Raw genomic sequence first — 20,180 nt, forward strand, 5'->3', positions numbered from 1 at the left:
ATTAGATCACATTACTTTTATAACATGAAATGTTGCTAGCAAGATAGATCACGATCACATCCAGTAGGTATTTGAAAACAAACTGTTGTAAGTTTACTCAATGTCGGTGTACTGTAGTTATAATCTATGTGAGTAACTCTTATCTGTGCAGTCTGTTCTATTGATCCGACTATGCTCTCTCGGTATGACGAGTTTGTAAACAACATTATTAATTTACAATAACATAGTCATTAGTTTGACTAGGCAGGCTTGGGGTGGACTAGTCATTCATCTTCCATACCGTCCATCCTTGTAAGGGTTGCTGGAGCCTAACCCAGCTGTCTTCAGGCGAAAGCCAGACTAGACCCTAGACTGGTCGCCAGTCATTCGTAAGACACACAGAGAAACAAACGACTATCCGCACTCCCAATCATACTGCCACTAGCGGGAATTTTGCCATTTAGGAGTTAAATTTGATCGCTATACTTGTATTATGTAATCAATAGCACATTTTGAAATGTCATGTACTGTGTATACTGTATAATTCTAATATAACTTGAGAAAACTCTCAAATTAGGGCACTCATAAGTCAACAAATATGACATTTTAACATTAATTGGTTGTGATTTAGTATTTGTGAATGCTAGTGATTGTGAAACCACACTGGGTTGGCCAAATAACTGTACTGTATCATTTACATGACTGCCACCCTTTAATCCGTTTATTCTTTTTTTTAATACCACTTAGGGTTATGATTTCACACTCACAAAGGTTTTAGCCACCAATAAGAGTATTTAGACTCATCACAATGCACATACATATTGCTAATAATCCATGTAATTTTTTAAAGTTTGGAGCTTGGGTGTATATTTTGCATATTGTATGTACTCATTGGACGATTTACTCCTACGTATACAGTGAGAGGACAAGTAAAATGTCACATGATTTGCTGTGTTGCAGTTCTATGAAAAAAATCGATCAATTTCCCTTCCATTGATAACATGTAAAGAACATAATGAGATCATCCTCAAATATAACTCATATATTTCAATAAATATGGGCTTGGGTGGGTAAAGTCTCTGCTTTAGGATGTATTTTTCAGTCACCTAGCATTTTCTGTGGATAACCTGAAAACAAGAGCAAGGTTGTTGGAAAGTGGCTGAAAACCTTGAAACAATAATTTGTTTTTTTTGCCACTGTAGAACATAGCAGAGTGGTTTTAAAAAGCTATTTCCACCTGAAGAGCAATCTCCAGCTTCAATAAGAAACCATCTATAGCCAGTGAATAGAAAATTCCACTTATAATTTTTGCTCATTTAAAATACACAAGGAGAATGTTCATTATTCATGTGAATAATTATTTCATAACATTCCATTATCAGGCTAAGTGACAGGACCCTAATGGGATACCCATACATGCGGTATATGATGAGAAGTTAACAAAGGCTTTGAGCTGTACTGTACTGTACTAAGTCTTTATTAATATAAATTATGTTTATTTCTAAGCCAATGTATTCAAGGGCCTTGACCATAAGCAGCAAGAAGAAAAGAAAAAAGGGCAGATGAAGGTTGCATGTAATTACATCTACCACTAGGCTTAATTAGATCACCTTCAAGTAAGTGTTGTGTGATAGTGCATTAATGAGAACATACAGTATGGCGTTAAAAAGAAAAGAGATGAAAAAATGTTCTCATGGTCAATGGAAAAGGCTTTTATAGCCATATTTACTTGAATCATGAGGAATGATGCAGGTTGATATTGTTTTGACAGGCATGACAAAGAGTGCCAGATTGTTTCTAATAATGGAGCCTGAACATCTTCATCATCATCATTATTACAACGTTCATCTTTCTCCTGCATAAAGCATGAGTGAGTGTGTTGCGTTCACCCAGATAGAAGTTGACAAGCTGAGGCGAGCTGGTGTAACAAGCTGGAGCTTTGTACAATCCGTTTTGGCTCTTTTCCTCTTTTTGTTTTTTCCTGAACAACCTCCAAGGGCTAAAACAATCTGTTTTGGGATGCTAGGAGACTTTTGATTCATTTCCCATAGGAAATCACAGGAATAAGATGAATCTGTTGTATGGTCAAATTATCTTCCTTGTAAAAAACTTTATTTTGCCCAATAGTAATGTCACAATTAAGTTTTCTGAACCCCTACCTGACTTGCATCTTGGCTATGAAAGGGTTCAGTGCCACTTTGAACTGATATCCAACCATCTTCAATGCCTGTATTGTTAGATTAAATGTCAAAATATGGTGCAAAAACACAATTACACTGATTACAGCATTCCCCTAAAGTACCAATAGTAAGATAATGTGCAACCCAGTCAACTTCTACTCACACCAACTATCAAAAACCCCAATTACATCACGGAATAATAATTATACCATTGATATTTAATCTACGTCTTTCAAAGTTTAATACCCATCTTTGATGAAAATGTAGTAGAAAGTCAGAAGATTAATTTTTCAATCATTTTGAAACCCAAATATGCATTCATTGAATGTAAAAAAAACTTTAGGAAGACCCTTCTTTGTTTCAAAGTGTGAAAAATAGCAGATTAATGTATGTCTCCTTTAAACCCTGCATTTCCACTGACCTCGAAAACATTCTCCACTTTTGTGTACTGGATACTATGTGAAGCATCTATGAGTGTGCTGGCATGTACTTGGAATTCCGTTTTATTGACTGTTTCCAGATACTGTCATCACAGAGAAATGGCTTGGCTGCTCATTTAATCGCACTAGTATTATTCCAAGGTGACATTATTGCCTGCATTCCAACGTTATACTGTGACCACCCCCCCCCCCCTTTTCCTCCCGCCCGATCTGCAGCTTCCATTTTTCATTGTCATTTTAAACTGTCAACCTTTACTCTTATGCTCTGTGTTTCTTTTGCACCGTCCTTGGTCTAAATACCAGTCGCTTTTAACTGAGAGCACTGTTATGTCCATGCAGGTGGAAGGTGGGAGAGAAAAAAAAATTCTAATGACGATGGTTTGCACTTAGAGCTAATTAGAATTCTATAAATATGGTGTAGGTGGGTGGCATGATGGATGTAGTGTGTCAGAACTCTGGTGAGCCGGTATGTCCAGGTGGTCGATATACTGGAATATTGAATGCATAACAGCAGAACACGCTTAATGAACCAACAGTATAAAAAAAAAAAGACTTTTAATTACGTGTGTATACACACACACACGTACAAGTGCATGCACAACCAATCACGCATGCCCTACAATTCCTTTCAATGCTAAAACATGCTGGCCCGCCTAGATAATGGACAGTTATTTCGCATAACAAAACGGCAGGCGGTGGGTGCATTCCTATATTTTCACCCACTCACACCTTATCTCCTCCAACCTTGCAAAAGCTTTCGTTTACGGCAGGTAATTCTCAGTGCAACAAATTGGACGCTCTATCTGTGCAATGGAACGGCAACGCTCCTTTTGTCACGAAAGCATCAGAATTTATTCTGCTCGACATTGCATTGCTGTGACTGCGGATGACTTTTGTAGATATCAAAGAGGTTAAATGTACTAATTGTTGGATGATGATGAATAAACATGTTTCAGTTCAGATATTAATCCTGTAATGGTGACTGCCTAACATGTCTCATTAAAAATTGAAATACAGCCGAAAATCCAAATCATTCAGTGATTTGAGCAAAAGATGTCCAATGACACGTACTTCACAATTCTGTATACACTTTTGAAGCTTTCTTAATATATACATACTCACACCTAAGGGAAATTTAGTGTTCAACCTGCCTACCATGCATGTTTTGGAGATTTGGGAGGAAATCGGAGTCGCTGGAGAAAACTAACGCAAGCCCAAAGAGAACACGCAAACTCAACACAGTGAGGAACGGCCTGGGATCCAACCCTCGACTTCAGGACTGTGAGGCCAATACGCTAACCACTTGATCAATGGGCCCACCACAAAAATTACTAAATCAAAAATATCCATCCAAACAAAATAATGAAGCAAGAAAACAAAACACAAACTAATTTTTTTTGGGGTATTTGGCGAAGAAAGTGAACCTGGCGAGAACACAAGAGTACAACGTGCCTCTATACTGCGTGGTTTGGATGAAAAGGGGCATATTTGGGTGAGGGAGGATTCTAAAACAGAGTTAAGGGATAAAATATAGTGTTCATGTATTAAACTATATCTACCAACCACCTGCACCTGGCCCCTTTGTCCCATGACTGCAACATATGCCCCTTTTTAACTATGTTGGATTGATTTTTCCCCCCCAGGAAATGTGCAAGATGCAAGCATTTAATTCAATTTGAACGCCATTCGTTACTATCAACACGAATAGCTAATCAGAATTTAGGGTGCGAGTGCAAACTCTAATTGTCACCAGAGACCGTGATTTATCAGGAAAAAATCTGCTTAAAGGCAAAACTTTGTCTTTGTTCTGAGAACAGTGGAACGAGGCCTTCATTAAAAAAATACTCAATCAAATTAAGGTGTGCGTTTGCCGGTTAGGGTAGTATGCTGGTAGTTTCGAATTATAATATCCAGGTTGTGTCTCAGCATCCACTCTTGAAATATTGAATTGACATTTTATGAGAAGGTTTCAAATCTATTTAGTTTTAATGGTTTGTCAGAGAAAAATGGAACTCTAAAGGTATTTGTGTTTGAGTCTCTGACAGACATGCACAATGAGCGGGTAACTACGTGTATCACAGTAATTCCACTATTCAGAAAACTGCCTGTGCAGTTCACGACTTGAGAGAAAAAAAAAGATTCCGTATGGTAAACTGCAGTTTAATACCCTATTACAGGATAAATTCTCAGTGAATGGTTTATGATTTTTGTGGTTGACGCTTTGTATTTATAGTCTCACACAAAGTAGTACTTCTCCTAAAGAAGTGGTTATGTTGGGATTCGATCAGTTGTTTTTCTTAAGATTTACCAGATTTGTGTAATTTAGTATTCTAATTTATATTCAAGAGGGTATATTTGAGATAGAAACACTAAAAAGTATTGCACCAACAGCTTGGTTGAAATGCCAGTTGAACTAAGATCACAAGTTTTGTCAGTTTGGTTGAGATCCCAGTTGAATAAAACTCACTAGTTTGGCTTCAGTTAGCGAATGTAAGGCTGAAAAAAAAAAAAATGAGTGGACACCTTACCAAATGGTCTTGTAGAGGAAATGTGGATGCCAGTATAAGCATGCCCAGAATAATCAACATTGACTAAAATGCTGAACATGGATTGTGTGCTGAAATGTTAGAGCTAAATGTATGTTGCAGATAACAGTACTATTTGGCATTGCAATGTATGGAGCAGATGTATCGGACCATTGATTCCCATTTTGAGTATGCCTCATAGGCACCCATCCAATATGACATTTACTTTCTACTAACTGAAATGGTAAGAATAGAAGAGGAACAATAATGAACACACTCAAGAACCATATGACCGTCAACTGGAAAACACCAATCATCGTATTAGACTAGGTCTTCACAAAGCCCAAGACTGTGATGGTTAATAGATGAATAAAATTCTTGGAGAGAAAGTAACTTGCACAGTTCATTATCTTTGTAAAGGGGTCATACAATTTAAAATGGAGACATGAAACATCTCAAAGGTCTGCCCAAGAAAGGGATGAATAATTTTGAACAATCTAATTAGTCCCAAAGGTTTCAAATATCAACTGAAAGTAAAGAAAGATATGAAAAAAAACGTTAATCTTTTGAAGATTTTCATTTCTTACAAATCATTCAATGTTAAAGATCTTACACGCTTTTGGTGTTGCTGTTTAGGTCAGTAACACGGTCAAATGTGTTCAAATGTTAATTTTTTTTCATTTCTGGTCAATGTGAGGGTCTAAAAATCTGAGCATTTTAGTTAAACTAATGCTTGATTTTTTACTTTCATATTATATATTATGATGAGGAATAGTATCATTCCAATTCCTACATTGTGATGAATACCAGCATTGCAGCACAGGATAAACATTAAATATAATAAATTATATAAGTCTATTTGTTTTGAGTCGGCCTTAAAAAATATATTTATTTGACATCTCCAGCTTCTTCTGCTAGCATAAACACAAGCCTGACCTGTGGGGCCATTAGTTTTGGCCTCTTGAAGTACACTCTAAAGCTCTTGGCAACTCTCCTCCCATGGGCACCGCTTCTATTTATTTTTAACTCCAGCGGCTGCACCTTGTCCTTTCTTTTGCTCTCGTCTATGGGCAAATCTGACAGATAAGATAAGAGAGAGAGAAGGCAAACATTCCACACAACAAGTTCTTTGGGCGCTCTCACTTATTTACAGTGAAAGGATTTCAGTAAGCCCGCTCAGGTGGAATAGATTCTAAAAGCGGGTGTATCACATAAGCGGTGCTGTTAAACACTAAGCTTAGCTGAGGTAGTAGCGTACGCTCAACATAGCAGTGTTGACAATATTTGGAGAGACGTGTTGATGGTAGAGCAGCGTGTCAATGTAAATGTAAACTCCATTTGGATGATCTCTACAAGCTTGGGGGCTTCTCTTAAAAAAGTCTTATGCAACTACTGTTTGCTTCTTGCAGAGAAGGGGTTGAAGCCTGTTCTGTGCAGGCTGTTGAATGCTCTGAGCAAAAAAAGTCTGCATGACCACATCTAAAGGTTGAGTCTTTTTTTCTTTTTCTCCATCTTTTAAGCAAGCTTTAGTAAGTTTCTGTCACAGGGAAAAGCCTGAAATGATCATTTGAAGTGAGAGGAAAAAACTTGAAGAAAAAAAGTTGGGTATTTTAAAAGGTGGGCAAAGAAACAATTACCCCAGTAACTTGTAGAAATGACATTTATGTCAAATGCTAAAAAGGTCCCTATGAACTAAAAATGTCACAAGAGAAGATATATAATGAGCCTCTAATAAATGTATTTATTTTACATAAACTGCTCTTTTTAGAGTGACCTTTTACTGTGATGAGGCAAAATTTTGATATATCATAGCTGTCAAATTGTAAATTAGTATTGCTGTATAGTTTTAAGTACATAGTTATTATTATTATGTTGTACTTTTGAATTTGTTTGACCAAAATATGATCAACACAAAACCTGTGAAAGCTGGTGCACTGATAAAAATGTAACTGTCTTCACTGATATTTTTATCATCTTTCTGCAGGCAAATAAAAACTGTCTAGTTTGGACACCCCCAGATTTTCAGCAACTTTCAATGTACTGTAGATTTCCAAAAGTTTGAGTGATAATATGACATACCAGTTCAGAAGAGCAGCATGTCGTTCTATCCTTAGAGTTGGGTTGGCATTTACCACTTTTGCTATCACATTACTGCTCCACCACAAAAAGATGGTTCACTGGAGCTGATAATGGATACAGCAGGAGCCTGCAGGTGGAAGAAAAGCAAGAGGCCATCAGGAAAGTTGCCAAAAAGAGCTCACTTTACTCCATTTTGAGCATGTGTGGGCGAAAATTAAAATCTAATTCTATGGTGACGTCAAGGAGAGAAAAAAAAGTGTCATTTCTTTAATTTACACCACTCTTCCATTCCATTAGAGATGTAATTTCTGCTTGACAGATATTGGATGAAATTTGTGCCCCTAAGGAAATCCCCCCGCCCTATGTAAAGTAATTAGCTGCTAAAAACAGGCTCGGGAAACGCAAGCATACGTGTGTAAGGCGCCGGAATTTGAGAAAAAAGGTGAAGGCATGGAGCAGCAGAATGATTTGTTATTTAGCGATGGAGATTTCAAGTAATGACTCATTCGAATTAATGAGTAAATCTGCAGAGAAAACTGTAATGTTCTTAAGATGAGAAAGTCCATTTAAAACCCCAACAGTGCTTACTTATTTTGAAGGACTTTCTCACACTAAAAGCTTAATATTTTCCAATCTTGGTTCATCTGGTGTACAGGATTTGGTAAATTTAAAATGTCATGAATCTGTTTTGGAAATTTCAGAGATGTGTTGTTAATCAATCAAGTGTTCTTCAACTGTAAGTTCAGTTACTTGTAGCTCTTACAGATTAAAGCACAATGATTCCGATGGGGCTTGGATGCAAAGAACAGAAACGGCGAGTAGATGAGTGAAGAAGAGGTTCAGGACAGGACTTGGACATGGATCAAATTGAGTTAAAGGTGAATGAATGTATTCAAGGGGGGTTTTTGGTGTTGAAGTGAATTAATTCAGTGGCAAAGATGTGTAAATTTGTCAATTAGATTCCGAAGACTGAATGCTAAGGACAATGTAAGACTGTTATATTAGTATTTAAAGCAAGTTACAAAAAGTAATCCTTCATTGGATTGACAAAATCTTCCCCAGCTGATGGAATATCCTAGACAGATGGAGAAAAATGAACATTTTAAGTGCCATTATACGTTTATTGGAGTCAAGTCCCTCACTAATGGCTTTCTCTCACCTGCTGCTTATTCACTTGCAAAGCCTATTATAAAACTGACTCACCGGGTAAACGTCCCACCTCGACAGGGCGCCGACCAAAGTGAGCAGCGGTGAAGCCGTTTCTGTTCTTTGCAGCCAAACCCCATCGGAATGATTGTGCTTTAATCTGTATGAGGTGCGAGCTTGATCATGTTCAGTGACTCAGTCTAAACGGACAGAAAGAAGCGCAAACCACCTCAGAACCATGCAGTCTTGCCTCGTTCAGTCAGGGTTCTTATCAGAGAAGACAGAGCTGTGTGAAAAAAGGGATTGCTCAGAAATCAACGCGAGGTGCAAGTTGTTTTTCTCTAAAAGCTTAAACTTGAATTGCTAACAGTATGAAGTCTTAAATGAGGGCAACTCAGTAGGGCAGCGCACTTCAAGGCAGGAAGCCTTTAGCAAGCGAACCAAGCAGTTGTCATGACAATTTATTAGATTTTATACTAAAAGTAGTGCGCTCTAGTTAGAAGAAATCTTTTTTTTTAAATATTAAGAGCATTTCATTTTAATCAGAGAAGGTTAGGGAAATATCATAGTCTTTTGGATCTTGTGTAGAAGTTGTGCTTCAACTAATTAGCAGGTACGTGATATTAATAGTTGTCCTGGGTTGCCTGTTCTTGTCTATTTCAATTGCGAATTTGTAAGTCTTAATAAGAATCCCAAACAACAATGAATGGGCCACCTTTTTCATGGCAAATCCTCACAAGGATGGCCAAACTTCCCATTCAGGTCTTTCAAATTCAGAAAACAGCATTACTTGACTGTCTATTCTATCTGCTTCCCATCAGGATTTGTCATTACTCTCGAGAGATTTCATGAATGTAATAACTTGGTTAGTTCATTTAAAAATGAATAATAAATACATGAATTTTGAAATAATTCATAAAGAAAATGAACTCCCCAACACCGGTTATTTGATTTTCTTGGGCATGTCCTGTTGAAACAAGTAGTCATGTTAAAATACATGGAGTTGTAAAAATTAGTACCAAGTATTACAGGATATTCATGTAGCAGAATTCTGCCTATGTAATTTATCTCTTTTATATATGATAGAATTTGCAAGAGAGGTATGAATGCATGAGCTTCAGTGATAAATAGAGCACAAACTATGATCCCTAAACAAAGAAATTGAGTGTCTGATACAGAGAATCGCTTTGAAGATCTGAAAACCTCACCTTGAGCTTTCTCTAGGACCACAGGAGTGCAACGTAAGTCCTCCTAAACTCAACAAACAGCCTGACATATCGTTCAGTGAGCTGATCCTACTACATGCAACACTTCAGAGAATTTCTCTGCATTATCTTCAAACCAATGAAGTGCGGTATGATACTACAAGGCTGGCGAGACATTGATATTAAGTGATAGGTTAATGCAAATTTGGAGGAAAGTACCATATTTTAATTCCTGTTAGCACATACAATGTACACTATACATAAAAAACATGATTCAATACCCATTCATATTTACTGTTATCTACTATAATGTGATGAAAATCATTAAACTAATTAGGTTGTGAATAGTCTTTTTTTAAATAGAATACAGCAGACTCAAACTATTTTCTTGGCCAGGAAGCAGTTTCAATTGAACACATAGTTTAATGGAGCAATATGGAAACAAAAAGAAATTATTAAAAGTACAACTCACCACTGTAGGATTGTAAATGTAGTTGTTGTAATTAGCGGGACCTTCAATGAACCGGCCAATCTGATATGTTTCAAAGCAAAGCGCAGAGGTGGCAATTAATTTTCCAAAGGGGCCACATGAGAAACTGGAAGAGAACCAAACATGAATACAACAGTGGTCTAGTAAAATTAAACAGAGGCGTGGATTAGGTAAGTCAGCTAATGGTTTAGAAGCTTGTGAGTATTATTTTTTTTTTTAGATCACAGGAAAGTATGTTGTGGAATGAATCTGGTCAAACATACTTTGAGACGATAATAACAACAATATACTAGCAGCTATTCAAAGGCAATGGAAACAAAAGAAGAACCTTGTGAGACAAAGAACTCCATTCCTTTGCAAGTTCACTCAGACACTTTCAAAATGAAAGCACATTCGTTGCTAAAACCTAAAGTCCAACAGTTTTGCCATTATTGTACAAGAACAATGTGTCCTATTCGCTACATGTGCACCCTTTCGAAAGAGTCCAGAATAAAAGCACTACATTTATATACCTAACGTGAGGCACGTTCACAGGACACAAAAGACAACCCGCAATACATGGCTTTATGCTTCCAGATCTTTTTCTGTGTGCTTTTGTCACCCAGGGTCAAAGTAAATAACAAAATAAAATTAGTTCATAAAAGAAAAACAGCATAGAGTAAAGTATGAAATCGTTTTTCTTCAGGCAAGGCTATAGATCGATTTAAACTAAGAAAAACTCTAACGTACAATGATCAGACTAACAAGGAGACTGTAAACAAAGAAAAGCTAGTTGCAAAAACTTTGCCTACCCCTCTTTAGAAAAAGAAGGATGGAAGTTTGATTTGAAGAAACAGACAACACAAATTGCATCATTTTCAGACATATTCTACAGACAAGCTGAGCTATCATGGTTTGAACAGAACAGAAGTCAATGCAAGTTGCTCTTGTTAACTTTAAACAATAAAAGTAAAAATGAATGAGTGTATTATTTACAATATAAGCGGTATGGAAAATTATTGAATGAGAGGTTTTGCGGAAAAAAGTGAATATTGGTGGAATTTTTTAAAAGACTTCCAAAATAAAAGAGATACATTACTTCTCCATTTTGTTAGAAGCTCAGCCAAAGTTGTTGTGCTCACTAGAACCCCCTCCCCGACAACCGAGCAGGATCCCCCTTTTTTCAGCTGCCAGCAATAGGAAGCTAGTAGGGCATAAAACAGAAGCGCTATACACTATCTACCCCGTGTCCACTCCCCACTGTGCAGGAACCTGGACCGAGTGTACCGAGCGATAAGGACATCCATCAAATACGCTCACGGCTTTGGGAGCGCTTGCTGGGCTTGCTGCACCGTTAAAATTACCACCCCCCGCCATCAGCCCAAAAGAGACAGTCTGCGGCTTTAACACCACTATCCCATGTTGCGGGATGGCCAGCCAAGGAGGCAATGTGCTCCAATAAGGGCTTGTCTGCTCAGGTCGCTATGATTAAACTCTTAACAGGCTGGCAACATGAGGGCTCCAGGTAGCAGAGGGGCTTTGGATGGGAGAAAATATCCACTGCTGCCGGTTGCCGTCCTTTCGCACTGAAAAACTGCGGCAAAGGCCGTAATACTTAGAGGATGGGGTCCCATTGTGATGCTGATTGATCTTTGATTTATTTTCCATGTAACAGCAGCAGAACAAGATTTTTCAAAAAATTATCTCCCTTTCACTTCAATTGACATCTTGCAGCTCCCCCTGCCGTAGCTCACAGAGCTCTGATGCAGCTATGGTATCATTTTTATATTAAAAAAGAAAGGTCAGCTTTATTTCACACTATTTGAAACCCTTTTTTTGGAAGAAGTGAGTGTTTGCAAGACGAGTGAAGCGTTTGCATCACATCCGAAGGCAAATATGCACACACTTGTTCAGCAAATGTTATTATTATGGTAAGCGTTGCAATGTTGTGCAAAGGTTCTCAGGAGAGTAATTGTTCATTTACATAAGCGGCATTGCTTTAAAGAATGGAGTCTCCATGGTGAAGCAATTAGAACTGTTGTGTTGTTTTAATGATTCACAACTATACACGTTTTGGCTTTGCAAGAAAATACATCAAGCCATGCCTCATAACTCAAAAAAAAAAACATCTAAATTTGGGTGCTTAAAAGTAACGGTGCTCCTGTTTTTGTATAGTACAAGAACACGTCCATCATGTTCCCCTTTTAGACAATTATCACTACAACAGCCGATGACAAGACCTACAAATGTATCAGTATAACTCTCTGCTCTTTACCTGATCGGGCGTGTTGACCTACACCTCAACGAGGCGTTGACTTTTGAACCAGACGTTCCCTGGACAGTCCTACCTAGCTCGTCTGGAATACTTCAGCAGCTGTCTTGACCGTGTGAAAATACCAGGTCGGCATGATTTATTGCCAGCCTGTGCCGGACATGACTAATGCAAGGTCAAAAGATGACCACTTTAGTTTATCACTGCTCTTATATGTTTTTCTGAGAGTGGTTAGTCAAGGTCCGATGGCTTTTATTGCACAATTATCATCTGTTATCTATTCCTGAGCCTGTACAGCAGTTGGTCTAAAAAAAGGATCAATTTAATGTGTCTTAGATGCTTGTAAAGAGCAATTAATCCATGTCACATAAAACACCCACCCAGTTTATATGCATTGAAGTCATCTTCATGGCAAATGAATTGTACCTGCAATGGGTGAAAATTCAAAACAAAGAGAACCGCCATATAAAAAAGAAAAAAACTAATATATACTTCAACCCTTCTCATGGCTTTACACCATTTTGAATTTATTAAAATCACTTAAGATGTTATGCTGAGATGGTGTGATCGAGTAATGAAGAATAAACCCAAATGATAGTAATCAAGGGGATGATTGTAAATTTAAACTATAGTTTCCTAAAAGTATACTATAAACGAAATAAGGCATAAGGCAAGAATGAAAGATAATTTAAACAAAACAAAAAACACATTGGTATTACCCAAATAAGTAAAAGTATAACGTGACATTAAAAACAACAATGAACCAGCAAGAAAGAACAAAAGCAGGGAACTATGAATACAAATGAACTCCTGTAAAAGGCAAAAAATGGCTGAGGGAAGGTGAGAACAAAAGAGAAAAGGCTGGGGAGAATAACTAGCAAATGAAACATAATCAGTACACAAGAACTAGAAACAGGGAACCAATTACAGAAAAAGCCAGACACAAACTAAATGTTTCATATATTCAGTCAAATAGCAACACCAGCCTCGTCATATTACGAACATATTGAAATGATATAATGCTTTTCAGGACAGTAAAAATGTAATAATAATATGGGGTCCTCATTAAATCGGATGTATATATTTGCAAGACAAAAATAATGTTAAATGGTGTAAAAAAAAACAACTAAATGGAACCTTTGTTACATCCTTCCGTTATTGATAAGATGACTAAATTATGTTCACCCGCAGCCATGTCTGCAACAATTCATGAAGCTTTGACTTGTGTGTGTGTGTGTGTGTGTGTGTGTGTGTTTGTGTGTGTGTGTGCATCTAATTATTAATGTGCAGGGAAAAAAGGATGTGGGCAATAAATCTTTGTTAGATAAACAATGAATCAGCTCTGCATTTTCTGATTGTTTTAATTAAATCACATGTTTTGATTAAATGCAGTGTGATTACACTAATGAGGCTATAAGCAAAGCCAACCCAGTGTCTGAGTGGTTAGTGTGTCGGCCTCACAGTTTTAGGGTCCTGGGTTTGGTCCTCTGCAAAGTTAGCATATTCTCCCCAAGCTTATGTGGGTTTTCTCCGGGTGCTCCGGTTTCATTCCACATTCCAAAATGTAGGTTGGTCAAACACTCTAAATTGCCCCTAGGAAAGAGTGTGACCATGAATTGTTGCCCGTCTTCTTGTGCCCTGCGATGGGCTGGCCATCAATTCAGGGTGTTTCATGCCCAAAGTCAGCTGGGATAGGCTCCAGCACCACCCGTGACCCTTGACAAGTTACTAAAACATGAATTTTAGCTATAGTTAAAGTGCTGACACATTATTCAGAGGTTTTCTTGCCTCTACAACATTGTTATAGATGACTGGAATTGAATGCAACGGGAAGTCGGAAACGACAAATCGTGATGAGATTTTCAAGTTATTCTCCATGAGGTGTTTGTTGTTTGTATACGCACACATGCTAAATAACCCACGCACGCTCACTGCAACCCTCCACTACCTGCCTCTATCTCTTATTTATTTGACTTAATTTTGATAAATGAGTCCACGGCCAAACAAAGCATTTGTCATTGCTATTGACCTGAATGGATTTAGTGGCTCTCTGCAATATTTCTCCATGCATCTTGCTTTGGTTGGAATTTGTCGCAAGGACAAACGGTGATGCCTGTGGTGTTCTCAATGATCATTCAGCATGGAATTAACTTGAAAGTGAGAGTCATGCAGGCTACCATTATATTGCAGACAAACCACCTTGCGGATGCAGTTTATTTAATTGGAAGTAGTATGTAAAACCTGATATGCATGAAAGATTTTCTAAGTAGTATAGAGAGGGTTTGTATCTTTCAATGTCTGAATAGTTTCTGGGGTGCCTCAAACAATTAGGTAAACCTTTTAGTATCACTACAGTAGTTGTGAAATTGTGGCTTTAGGTTGTCCTTTTTACACTCCAAACTTTCTGTTTTTTGATGAAAGCCTGTCGTAGAATGTCTTTTAAATAGTGCAGAGCACAGCAAAAGCTCAGGGAAAATAATTTGTTGTATTACTATGTGAAGGGAAAGAAAAAAATCAACTAAAATCTGGGGAAGTATGCAGAAGTAGAACACACCTAGCGATAATTTATGTTATCATTAATACTACTATATGATATGCCAGTTTAAATCAGGGGAAAACTATTCCATTTATTAAAAGTCACGTATCAAATATTGGCTATATATTAGGCAACTACTATTATGTTGCATTGCAGCTGTGTTTTAAATGGTGGCATAAATTCTGCTGTTTACAGAGGCTGGTTGTGGTTATATTGTCAAATATGAAAATAAGTAATCTTCCATTGAGCTACATAATTACACCTTTGGACAATAATATCAAACGCCCTGTTATTCCATTCATAGCAATTACCAAGGCCAGGGCCTCTGATTGCTGTCTGAACAATATCGTCCACTTTGTGCCCATAAAACAAACAAATTGCCTGGCTATTGTTATTAAAGTTGATTCAAGTGTACTTTATGTGAAAGTTTTCTCAATAATTGGGCTCCACAGAAAGCAACTAAAAACTAAGAGATTTCCAATTTCTTTCAATGGCGTCGTGTACCTGCTCTTGATTCTAATGCCCGCAATGCCGTTATAAATATTTTCCATCTATTGTCAACATGAGACGAAAGCACCTAATTACATGCGGCTGATTCCAAAACATACTTCAATCAATATCAGTTATTTGTGGATGGATAAACAAGTTCATTGGACTTAATGAATCACAGTGGTGTGCCTCTATAGTCATTAAACAAACCATATGCGCGGATATGACCGCAGAAAATGGCATTAATGTCAACAGTGTGTGACTCAGAAATGTCAAAGTGTCCTTCAGTCTGGTTGCCTGCCTGGAATTGCGACATTATTATGACAAATTATATACAAAATTTTGTAGTCTTTTTGTTCTGAGGGACCGTCAATAGATCAGAATTGAAAAAAAAACATTTGATAGATTTTATGATCAACTTATGCCAAAATGTAAAAATTATCAGTGGGTTGCTATACTTTTTTCTCTCACTGTGGGAGTTCTCAGAAATTTCTAGCAGGTTCCCAGCACAGAATGGGGCTTCATCAACAACTACAAATCCATCGTGTCTCACCCTGACCCAGTGTCAAAGTGATCTGAGTCAGCCCCGTCTTTCTAAGAACACATGGGGTGAGCTACGGCACAGCTAATAACATTAACGCTGATAACGATTCTGCACGCGTGAACAGAGGATGGCAACATGTTTTCTCGACAAAAGCAACGCCGTCCAATTTTGTGCAGATGTTGACTTCACAGAGTGCTGGTTCACCACATCTGTTAGTTGGTGGGAGAGCTCATTAATTCGAGCCCCCCGACATCTAGTGATCGTTGGCACGCTGCACAACAAACACCTCTGTAAAAGTTTGCCATATACACATAAATATACACATACATACATATGTATATATATATATGTATATGTCTATGTGTGTATATGTCTATGTGTGTGTATGTATATACACACAGACATATACACACACAGACATATACATGTTGATGTGGTCAGGACAGAATGAGATTGCATTCAAGTTTGTTTGTTTTTCATTCCACCACTTATTGTCAAATAGGTTACTGCAATTTACAACTCAATTGCTTCCTCAGCAACCTTTCAAACTAATTGTTTGCACACTTGAAGCAGAAAATAAAAAGATAAAAACATAAGTGCTTTGTCAACCTTGAAGGCATGTAAACTGTTCTGGTATGATCAGCTGCATACATATTGAGTTCTCAATCTAAAACCAACTCTGCAAGATCTCATATTTTCAGTTAAATACCAAAGGATAGATAAATTCAATATTGCTAATGAGACAAGTTTTAATGCAAAAGTGTAAGTAGTCACATGGGTGACTCGCTTGCTCACAAACTACTTGATTCTGATTCTAAAACTGTAAAAAATGTCTGAAAAGAATGCTTACCTCAACACTTAAAGCAAAGGTCACCAATCCTCGATCCTCGAAGGTTCCTATCAAGTCTATTATCCATGTCTCCTTCAAACACTTGAATCAAATTATCAACTCATCAGCAATCCAGAAGCATGATAAAGAGCCTGATTATTTGACTCTGGTATCTTGGAGGAGGGAGAAAAAGAAACAGCGTCTGGGGTTCCGGGTTCAAATCCGGGTCACGTCCACCTGTGTGGAGTTTGCATTCAGAAAAAGAGATAAAATGAGAAAGACTGGCTAGGTGTCCTTGAGGACCACAGTAGATAACCCCTGTATTAGTGAGTTATATAATAATTCACCCCAAAAAATACAATCTAATCATCAAAAAATGTTTAACAAGGTATTTTGACTTTGGGGACATTTGTGACAATGTAAATTTGTTGACTACCTTTTTCCCCCTTGAGTTACATCGAGTGCTTAGCGTGTCGGCCTCAAAGCTCTGGGGTACTGGGTTCAAATCCAATTTTTTTTGTACAAAATCTTGTAGTGGAAGAGAGTCTTTGTGTTTGTACATTTTTAAAGAAAGTAGGAATCTCCCCATCATAACAATGTCTTTAGAAACTAAAACCTAAGCGAATAATAAAAATCCCCAAAGAAGACATTAACAAATACAAGGACACAGTTGCGTAAGGGAACCTCATTTCTTTCTACCATTATCATCTCCATGTGGTGTCATGTGAAAGTCCCCTGACGATACCATATAAGCCTTGTTACACAGCAGAAGCGAGATATTCAAACAAAGTTTAAAAAAGAAAAGAAAAGAGCAGAGCAAAACAAACATGGTGGGCGTGCATGCACGTTTCTGTTCAAGTGAGAAATAAGAAACGAGTTCCAGGTTGTCCTCATTAGTGGAAAAGTCATGTGAAGATGTTTGTCACGACATAATACCATTTGCTGCCTCATCCAAGTTGCTCTACTTTGAGCCTGTAGTTTGAGACAAATTTATATCCAGCACATTTGAAAGGGCCTTCTACTGCTATAGTACATACGGATGGCAAAGAAAGGCATGCAGGCAGTAAAATGCTGACCTTTAAAGCTGCTTTGTTGGCCAATCCATTCTTGCACGCACTGCAGTTGAGAGTCTCCGCGTCCCCACAAGAATTAGGTTGATTAAGCATAGCCGCAATTGGATCAACCATATCTTGCATGCTCGGAGACCAGGCAGGGCCTGCGTAATTGCTTGGGCGACGTAGCAGCCAGATACTGGAACGTTTAGTTGGCAGGTTTCATTCTCAAGATTTCCAGACTCTTCCAGAAGTCTTACTCCTGTGTTAAAACATAGTGAGTATTAGTGATTTCCACAAAAAAAAAATGATAATTGTAATCCTCTACTTAGAAATTGGATTTCAATTAAAGTACTCATTTGCATTGTCATAGCAAAAAAAGTTACAAATAGTCAAGGAAAAAAAATCATAATTCATTAAATGGGCGAACTCTATATAGGCGCAAAACTGACACCTACTGACGTCTCAGTGGCAGTTAAATCGCTTCCGAGCTTGACTTTCACAGTGAAGGGTTGACAGAAAGGCCTCGCTTCATTCATTCATTTTCCATACCGCTTATCCGCATAAGGGCTCCGGGGTTGCTGGAGCCAATCCCAGCAAACTATGGGTAGAAGGCAGGTGACACCTTGAATTGTTTGCCAGAAAATCAATCGCAGGCCCCAAGAATCACTACATTGTTGGTAACTGTGAGTTCGTCTATTCGAGGCATTGGAGGGATGGTTTTTCAAAAGTGATCAGCTTTAACTGGTCTCAAGAGTCACATTGAGTGAAGGAGAACATTTCCAATCTCCAAATAGTCCTAAAAAAAAGTCCAACAGAAGCACCCGCACACACCTTTCTTAAAAGCAAAAGAAATTAGTGTCAACAGACTGAAGTGGCCCTCCTGAGAGGAGATCAAAAAAGCTCTTGAAAAATAAAGGTGATGTGGAATATGAAGATTTGCAGCTTTCTTCTCTCGACTGAGCCCCTCTGCTGCGACAAGCGCTTGCACAGCTGGGGGCTAATGCAGAGTAGGATGACTGCAGATGGAGACATGCCACAGGAAGACAAATCCCCAGAACGGTTGGGGAGAGAACTCCTGAGATTTTAATTATGCCTCTCTACAAAACAGCACACAAGTGAGCAACAAATTAATAATTCATATGCAACAGCAGATTTTTCTTTGGTTCACTGGAGGTCTGCGTGACTTTGGAGTCAAACAAGCCCTCCTTGGCACCATTAGAGGAATGTGGTGGCATCCTGAGTATTGGTGACAGAAACGGTGAGGGGGAAACAATGCTTCTTGAAATTCCATGAGGAATTATGGATTTAATCATTCAGGATGATAGTATGAAATATGCAGGTGTAGTAATGTGGATGTCAGTTTGAATCAGACTTCCATATTAAAAAACAAGTCTAAAATTTTGGATGTCAATTAATAACACCTCATTGACAAAGTGACATTTTTATTCATGTCTTGGCTCAAAAGTTTGAAATCGGCATTTTTATAAATATTTAAATTTTGTATTTTTATCCCTTCCTTTCAGATAAATATAGAGGTCACAATTCATTGTTCTAAGGTACTTTGGATTTTTCCAACACCGTGTACAGTAAACTCTTTGCACTTGAAACTTACAGCTATGTATACCAAGTATATAGAAGGCAGGAGCACTAAAACTTGATTCCTGTGTGAAACCCTTTTCTTTGGACTGCTTTTGAAGAACCCTTCTCTTGAGAAGGATGTTATTTATTCAGTTATTTAAGTACAATATATCTATACCAGTTTAGTATGTGATTCAACAAGCACTAGTGTGCTATTACACGCTGAAGGCCGTGGTGAGACACTATAAAAGATAACATAATATGATACTCATAACACATACACACAACAGAAGAATAAATAAAAAGTTTACAACATAAACATCACCAACATACGCAGCAAAAAAATAATAATAAAAAGAAAAATTGTGTCAGGGTCAGATTGACATGATTTTTCTTGTCCATCAATTTAAAATTATTTCATAAACGGGCATTGTCACTGGACGCAGCAAATTTTGCAACCCAAATGGCCCATAGCTTTCATTTTCTCTTTTTTTTGCCAGAAAGCGTACTTGCAATTTCAATCTGATGCAATAATAAAGCTTTGCTGCACATAAATGTGTGCCACAGAACATACACAGACGATCACCATTGAGTTTAAATCAGCTGGAAAATCCATGATTGTTTAAAATCGTGTTGAAATTGGTTGACGATATGCACACTGATACACATCAACAAATATATCTGTACTTACCTAATTTGCTTTTGCATCAATCTTCAAATAGTCTCAAACTCAGCAGGAAATTCGACGAACATAATTGAGCAGCACTGGGAAACAGAAAGAAAGCAGAAATAAGAAAACGAAAAGAGTATGTAAATATATTTTTACATGAAGTGAAATCCCAGAGTTTAAAGAG

The 20,180-nt window shown here is 37.7% G+C and overlaps 2 long non-coding RNA genes across 2 annotated transcripts in view; both read right to left on the reverse strand.

Annotated features, from left to right (window-relative positions):
- Positions 1-17,970, reverse strand: part of LOC144201590 (uncharacterized) — a 37,080-nt gene extending 19,110 nt beyond the window's left edge. Inside the window, exons 1-4 of the long non-coding RNA XR_013327365.1 lie at positions 17,770-17,970; positions 16,715-16,930; positions 10,027-10,150; positions 7,204-7,330 (exon numbers count right to left, since the gene is read on the reverse strand). This is a non-coding gene — a long non-coding RNA (uncharacterized LOC144201590). The remainder of the gene's footprint in view (positions 1-7,203; positions 7,331-10,026; positions 10,151-16,714; positions 16,931-17,769) is intronic.
- Positions 17,971-20,020: 2,050 nt separating this feature from the next.
- The window catches only part of LOC144202046 (uncharacterized), a 42,405-nt gene continuing 42,245 nt past the window's right edge, over positions 20,021-20,180 (reverse strand). The window contains exon 3 of the long non-coding RNA XR_013327454.1: positions 20,021-20,091. This is a non-coding gene — a long non-coding RNA (uncharacterized LOC144202046). The remainder of the gene's footprint in view (positions 20,092-20,180) is intronic.

The sequence above is a fragment of the Stigmatopora nigra genome, chromosome 9 (assembly GCF_051989575.1).
Source record: "Stigmatopora nigra isolate UIUO_SnigA chromosome 9, RoL_Snig_1.1, whole genome shotgun sequence".
Classification (NCBI taxonomy): domain Eukaryota; kingdom Metazoa; phylum Chordata; class Actinopteri; order Syngnathiformes; family Syngnathidae; genus Stigmatopora; species Stigmatopora nigra.